Genomic DNA, 6,000 nt, shown 5'->3' with positions numbered 1-6,000 from the left:
TTCTGAGTGGGCTGTAGTTTTGGCAAAAGACATTTTTCTGCCCTAAGGATTTTATTATGCCTGATTTTTCTGATTGTTGCCAAGATGTGTTGAACTTATTTTGTTTGCTCCCCAGTGAGAACTTAGATTTACTTAGAAAATTTGATTTGCAGGGTACTGCTGAGCCATTAAGGCCAGCAAGTGGGAGAATAATAATAGTTTATATGTCTACAACACCACATCATTTACAAAGCATTGTCACACACTTTATCTCATTGAAGCTTGGCAGCAAATTTTTGAGAAAAGCAGGATTGGCAAGGTTATCCCCATTTTATGGACAACTAGATCTTTTCCAGGACCCCGGGCTCAGTGAACAACCCTGTCATCTGGTTGAGCAAGCCAGAATCTAAGTGTCCTCCTTAATACCTCTCTCCCTCTCATCAACCCATATCCAAGCCTTGACCATGTTATCTTTGAAGTATGTTTTACATTTATCCACTTCACTCTATTTCTTCAGCCACCATTCTACCTTAAACCATCATTGTCTCTTATCTCAGCATTGTACTACTCCCTTCACCTGGCTCTCAGCTTGGCCCCTTTAAAGTGATTTTCCACAAAGCAGTCAAAATGATAATTTTGAAATGCAAAACTGTGTCACCTCTTGGCTTAAAACACTTAATTGACTTCTCATTATGCCTGGGATAAATGCAAATGTGCTTAGTATGGCCTAAAATGCCCCAGGAGATGTAGCTCCCTTTTCTTCTGTACATCTCAATCCTTCTCTTTACTGTCTTGCTCAAGGCATCCTTATCTCATTTCTCCAGGCTCCCTCCAGCCACAGCACCTTTGCACAGGATGGTCTCTCTGCATGTAGGTTCTTTCCTGGTGTTTTCACTTAGTCAAGTCCTTCCCCATGCTGTAGAGCTCAATTGTCACTTTCTCATGGAAGCCTTCCCAAATACCCTTAAGTAGGTCAAAACTCCCCATTACACACTCTTGAAGAACAATGACCTCCCAACCTAATCACAGCTGCAAGCGTCATTTTATTGTTGGCACAATTTTTATCTACCTCCCCCATTAGCCTCCAAGTTCTATGTAGTCAGGGTCGAGGTGCCCTGTGAACTGCCTAGAATACAGAATGTGTTCAATAACTAATTGACAAATGAATAAATGGATTGAGAGAGGAATGAATGAATAACTACAGCTCATCAAGTTTTGTTACTAAAAGCCATTCTGTCAGAACGTGTTTCTGAAGCCTCTAACTCCCCATATCAGGACTTCCCTACCAAGCTCCCAGTGTCCCCAGTAGCTGTGAATCTTGCTCTATAAAATTTTCCTCAGCCTCAGATCCCATCAAATTCAGACTTTCCCCTTTCATCAAAATTCAAATCCGATCCATGCCTTACTCTTCCTAGACATTGCTCGTATTTAACTGAGAGTGCCAGGGCCTTAACACTTAACACAGAAGTTTTAGATACCTTCAGGATTTTGGAGAAGTTGGGTGCTTTTAAGCATCTCTCAAAGCATACTGTGGAGCATCTGCTCGCCTGCTGTCCTACACTGACTCAGTGGTTGCAAAATCTCTAATTGTATGGCTCAGAACACCACATTTTAGCAATGGGTGCATTGCTCTTGGGATTTTCTTCTGCACATTAGCCATTTCCAGGAGTCATTCTTGGACACGTGGCCTCCCAACTTGTCCCTAGGGCACTGGGTGGGGTTATTGGTAACTGACGTTTCATTGCCAAAGGCATAATCAAAAATCATTTCTATTGGTATATTTGCAACTCCGTTCTTCTGATCAATTACAGTCGTCTCCCTTTATCCTTGGGAGATATGTTCCAAGGTCCCCAGTGGATACCCAAAACAGTGCACAGCACTGAACTCTATATACTAGCTTTTTTCCATCTGATAACTAAAATGGCCACTAAGTGACTAACAGGCAGATAGCATATACTGCGTGAATGTACTGAACAGGGATGATTTAAATCACAGGTGGATAGGGCAGAATGGCAAGAGATTTCATTGTGCTACTCAGAACAGTGAGCAATTTAAAACTCATGAACTGTTCATTTCTGGAATTTTCCATTTATTTTTGGACCACAGTTGATCACAGATAATTGAAACTACAGAAAGCTAAACTGTGGATAAGAGGAGGCTACTGTGTCTCCTGATTCCATTCAACCCTCTCTGCCTGTTGGATTTCCATGCATCCAGCAAAACGCAGCTCAAAGCATTGCCTCCAGGTAGGCTCTGCTTGCTCTTATCACATGAAACCAATCATTCCTTCCTTAGGACTAGTGTTCAATGCTCTGCAGGTTCTATTGTGGTGCCTATTTTGCTGAGCAGTTATCATTTACAGTGATGGCTCCTTAGCATTTTAATTTGCATTGTTTTGATTAACTTAACCCATCATACACTTGCTGGCTTTTAGGTTGCTATTTCTTGAATTGCCTATTCATATCCTTTTTCCATTATTTAGAGAAAAAGTCTTAAGATGCCTAATTTTTTCTTGCTGATATTCAAATTTTAGATACTCAAAATAGTTTGTCAGTTATATGTTTTGAAAATATATTATCTCAGTCTTAGCAGGTTATTTTTCAACTTTGTCTATGGTTTCATTCCCTGAACAGCAACCTTATATTAATACTTGATGTAGTCAAATCCATTTCTTTTTCTTATAGTTCCTTTCAAGGATTTTCAAACAAATTATTCTCCACCTCAAAATCTGGAGGATAAGTTCCTACATTTTCCAATATATTTATAGTTTTGTCCATCATATTTAGGTTTCTATGAAAACAAAGGTTTTCTGTATTGTGTGAAGCAGGGTTCTAATTTAATTTGAAAATATATCATGAGTCAGTATTTCCAGTATCTTTTATTAAATAATTTATACTTTTAGCACAGTGGTGATCAGAGGCTGAAAGAACTTCAGCTGTGTCATTTTGTATTTCTCAAGAACAGCAAACACCATCAACTAGTCACTCTTTTTCTTAAATATAGTGGCACCCCATTCTCTTGGTTTACCTTTGACATCACTGGTTACTCCCTCTTAGACTTCTTAGCTGGTTTCCTCTTCTTTACCCAATCTCTAATATTAGGATGGCCTAGCCTTCAATCTTTGGAGAACTTCTCTTCTTTATCTGAACACTATTCCTAAGTAATCTCAGCAATCCCTATGACTTTAAATGCTATCTATATACAGATATCTTCTCAAACTTTATCTTCAGAAAGAACTTCTCCGCAGAACTCTAGGCTCATAGATCCATTTTCTACTTTACATCTCTTCATAGATGTCTAATAACATCTCTAACTTTACCTGAACCAAATAGAATTCTATTCCTTCCTGCCCCACAAGCTGTTCCTCCCCAAGGCTGCTCCATTTCACTAAGATCACAGCACTCCTTCCATGTGCTCAATCCAAATTCGACGGCTAATCTTGGATTTGTCCTTTTTCTTCAACTCCTATGTCCAACCAGTTGAAAGTTTCCGTTAACCACCTTTCTAAAAACCTCCTAACCCATATACTTTTGTCCATTTTCACTGATATACCTCTTGTCTAAGTCACCAATACCTCTCTCCTAACAAGTTCCCCTGTTTCTACTCTTGTCTCCTTGTAATAAATCTGGAAATAGCAGCCAATCTGATCAATTATAAATGAGATCATGTCACTTCTACTGCTCAATATCCTACAGGGACTTCTAATAAAGACCTCAGCCTCAACCAAGCTTTAGTCCAGCTCCTCTGAGCCCTCTTCTTGACTAGGCCATTGGCTTGCCCACCCTGACCTTGGTCTGCTAAGCCCAGTTTAGTGAAAATCCTCAACCCTCATATCTGATGAAGTTCCTCATTCTCTACCCTTGATATGTAAGTCCTTGACCTGCCTTTAGCAAGAATCTTCTTCAGATAGTTTAGCAAGAAGTCCCCTACCCTTGATGTCTGATCAAGCTCCTGTTAGTAATTTTCCACCTGATGACCACCTCACTTTTCTCCTTGGCTATAAATTTCTCAGTAATCTTTGTTCTATTTGGAGTTGAGTTCAGTTCAATATTATACAATGTAGAGCTGAATACTGTACATCTACACATTGAGTCTCAGGTCCCTCCTTTTCCTACTGTAGTAGCTCGAGTAAAATCTATCTTGTCATTTTTGACAAGTGTCCAGTGAAATATTTTTCCTTTACACTTCTTATAACACTTAGAATAAAGCCCACATGTATTAACTTAGATATCAGCTCCTCTTCCTCTCTCCCTCTCTCCCATATGCTCCAGCCACACTGGTCTTCTTTTGCTTCATACATGCACACATCAGATTCTTCTCACCCTGAAGCCTTTGTGCTAGCTCTTCCCATAGCCTGGACCCTCTTACACATGATTTTCACCTAACTGATTCCCTCTTGTTATTTAATTTTTGATCTAAACATCGTAGCCCCAAATGAATCCATTCTATTACCCACACTGAAGTCACTGCTTCTGCTCATTCTATTCCATCACTGTTTTAAATTCTGTGCATCGGGGGTTGGTATACTTCAGCCCCCAGGCCAAATATTATCCCCACCTGTCTTCGTAAATAAAGTTTTATAACACAGCCTCATCTTTTCAGTCTTTGGCTCCTTTCATGCTGCAGCTGTGAGAAAAGTAGTTGCAACATAGACCCTGTGGCCCCCAGAACCTAAAATATTTACTATCTGGCCTTTCATAGAGGATTTGTTTCCTGCTCTACATTGTCTATATCACTAGCTGATTTTTAAAAAATTACTTTTTGCCTCTTTTTATTAGAAATTAACCTTTATAACACCAGAAACTGTCTTGCTTGTTCACTGCTCTATCCTTTATTCTTTAAAGTGCCTGGTATACTGTAGGCATCCTCCAAATATTTGTGCAGTGAAAAGCTAAAAGACGTGGAGCAAAACCATGGTTAGAGCTTTGGCTGTTTCTTCTCCCCATCTGACTGTGGTAGACTGCACTGTTGGCCATGATTCTTTAACCCTCCTTGATGAATGTCTCTTGTCCTTTGACTTAGCAGTTCCTCCCACTAATGGGAGCAGAGTATATTTCCCCAATCCTTGATTTGGTTCAGTTAGATGATGTCTTTTGGCCAATAGAATGAGAAATAAGAATCTGTGTTAGGAAGTCTAGGTTCTGTGTCTCTACCATCACCATGAAAAGAACACACCCAGGCCAACCCTCTGTCCCAGGAGAATGAGAAACTCACAGAGCAGAACAAAACTACCCCAGCAAGATCCAGTCAAAATCAGCCAGCTCACAGCTAATACATAGAAAAGTGAGCTGAATAAATGCTCCTTATTGACTTCCCACAGAGATTTAGGTTGGCATGTTACACATCAAAATTGTCAAATCAGATCCATGATGCAGTGAACTTGGACAACTGGCATCCTCCTGTCTAAGCATCAGTTTTCTTCTCTGATAAATGGAGATGATAATAATTACTATCCTTGATTCTTCATCACAACAGGTGTGAAAGCCACTCTGCAAAAGACAATACACCAGGCACAGGGGAGGCCTTCCTTGTAATTAATTAGAGAACAACGTAAGTGGTCTGTTGTAAAGAGCTACACTGAGTCTAATCAAGTTGTGGGCTGGGGAGTAGCATCAGGGAATCAGTGGCTGTGGCCCTTCTGAGACATCTCCTGAGTTTGTGGCTTTGTCCTGAGCTACACCCTGCTTTGAACCACTCATGTCAGAGAGGGGGGGATGGGCTGGATACTTAGGAACCAACTGTGGGCTATTCACTCAGGAGTAGTAGGGAGAGAAATGGAGCCACAGAGGATGTTCAGAGAAGACAGACCATGATTGGGAGAGGCAGGGTGGTTCCTAGAGACACTGCCTTGCCTGTCACATCTAACGCTTAACTAATTGGACTGAGAAGCACACGGGAAAGGCTTTGGCATTTGACAAATTAATCAGTGAGCACTGCAGCAAATTGCCCACTCACATCATTAATTAGACATCCTGAAATGGCAAGGAGAAGAGACTTTTTAAGTGTTGATTCTGCAGCTTT

The sequence above is a fragment of the Macaca fascicularis genome, chromosome 8 (genome assembly GCF_037993035.2).
Source record: "Macaca fascicularis isolate 582-1 chromosome 8, T2T-MFA8v1.1".
In the NCBI taxonomy this organism is placed as follows: domain Eukaryota; kingdom Metazoa; phylum Chordata; class Mammalia; order Primates; family Cercopithecidae; genus Macaca; species Macaca fascicularis.
This window is presented reverse-complemented; position numbering follows the sequence as displayed.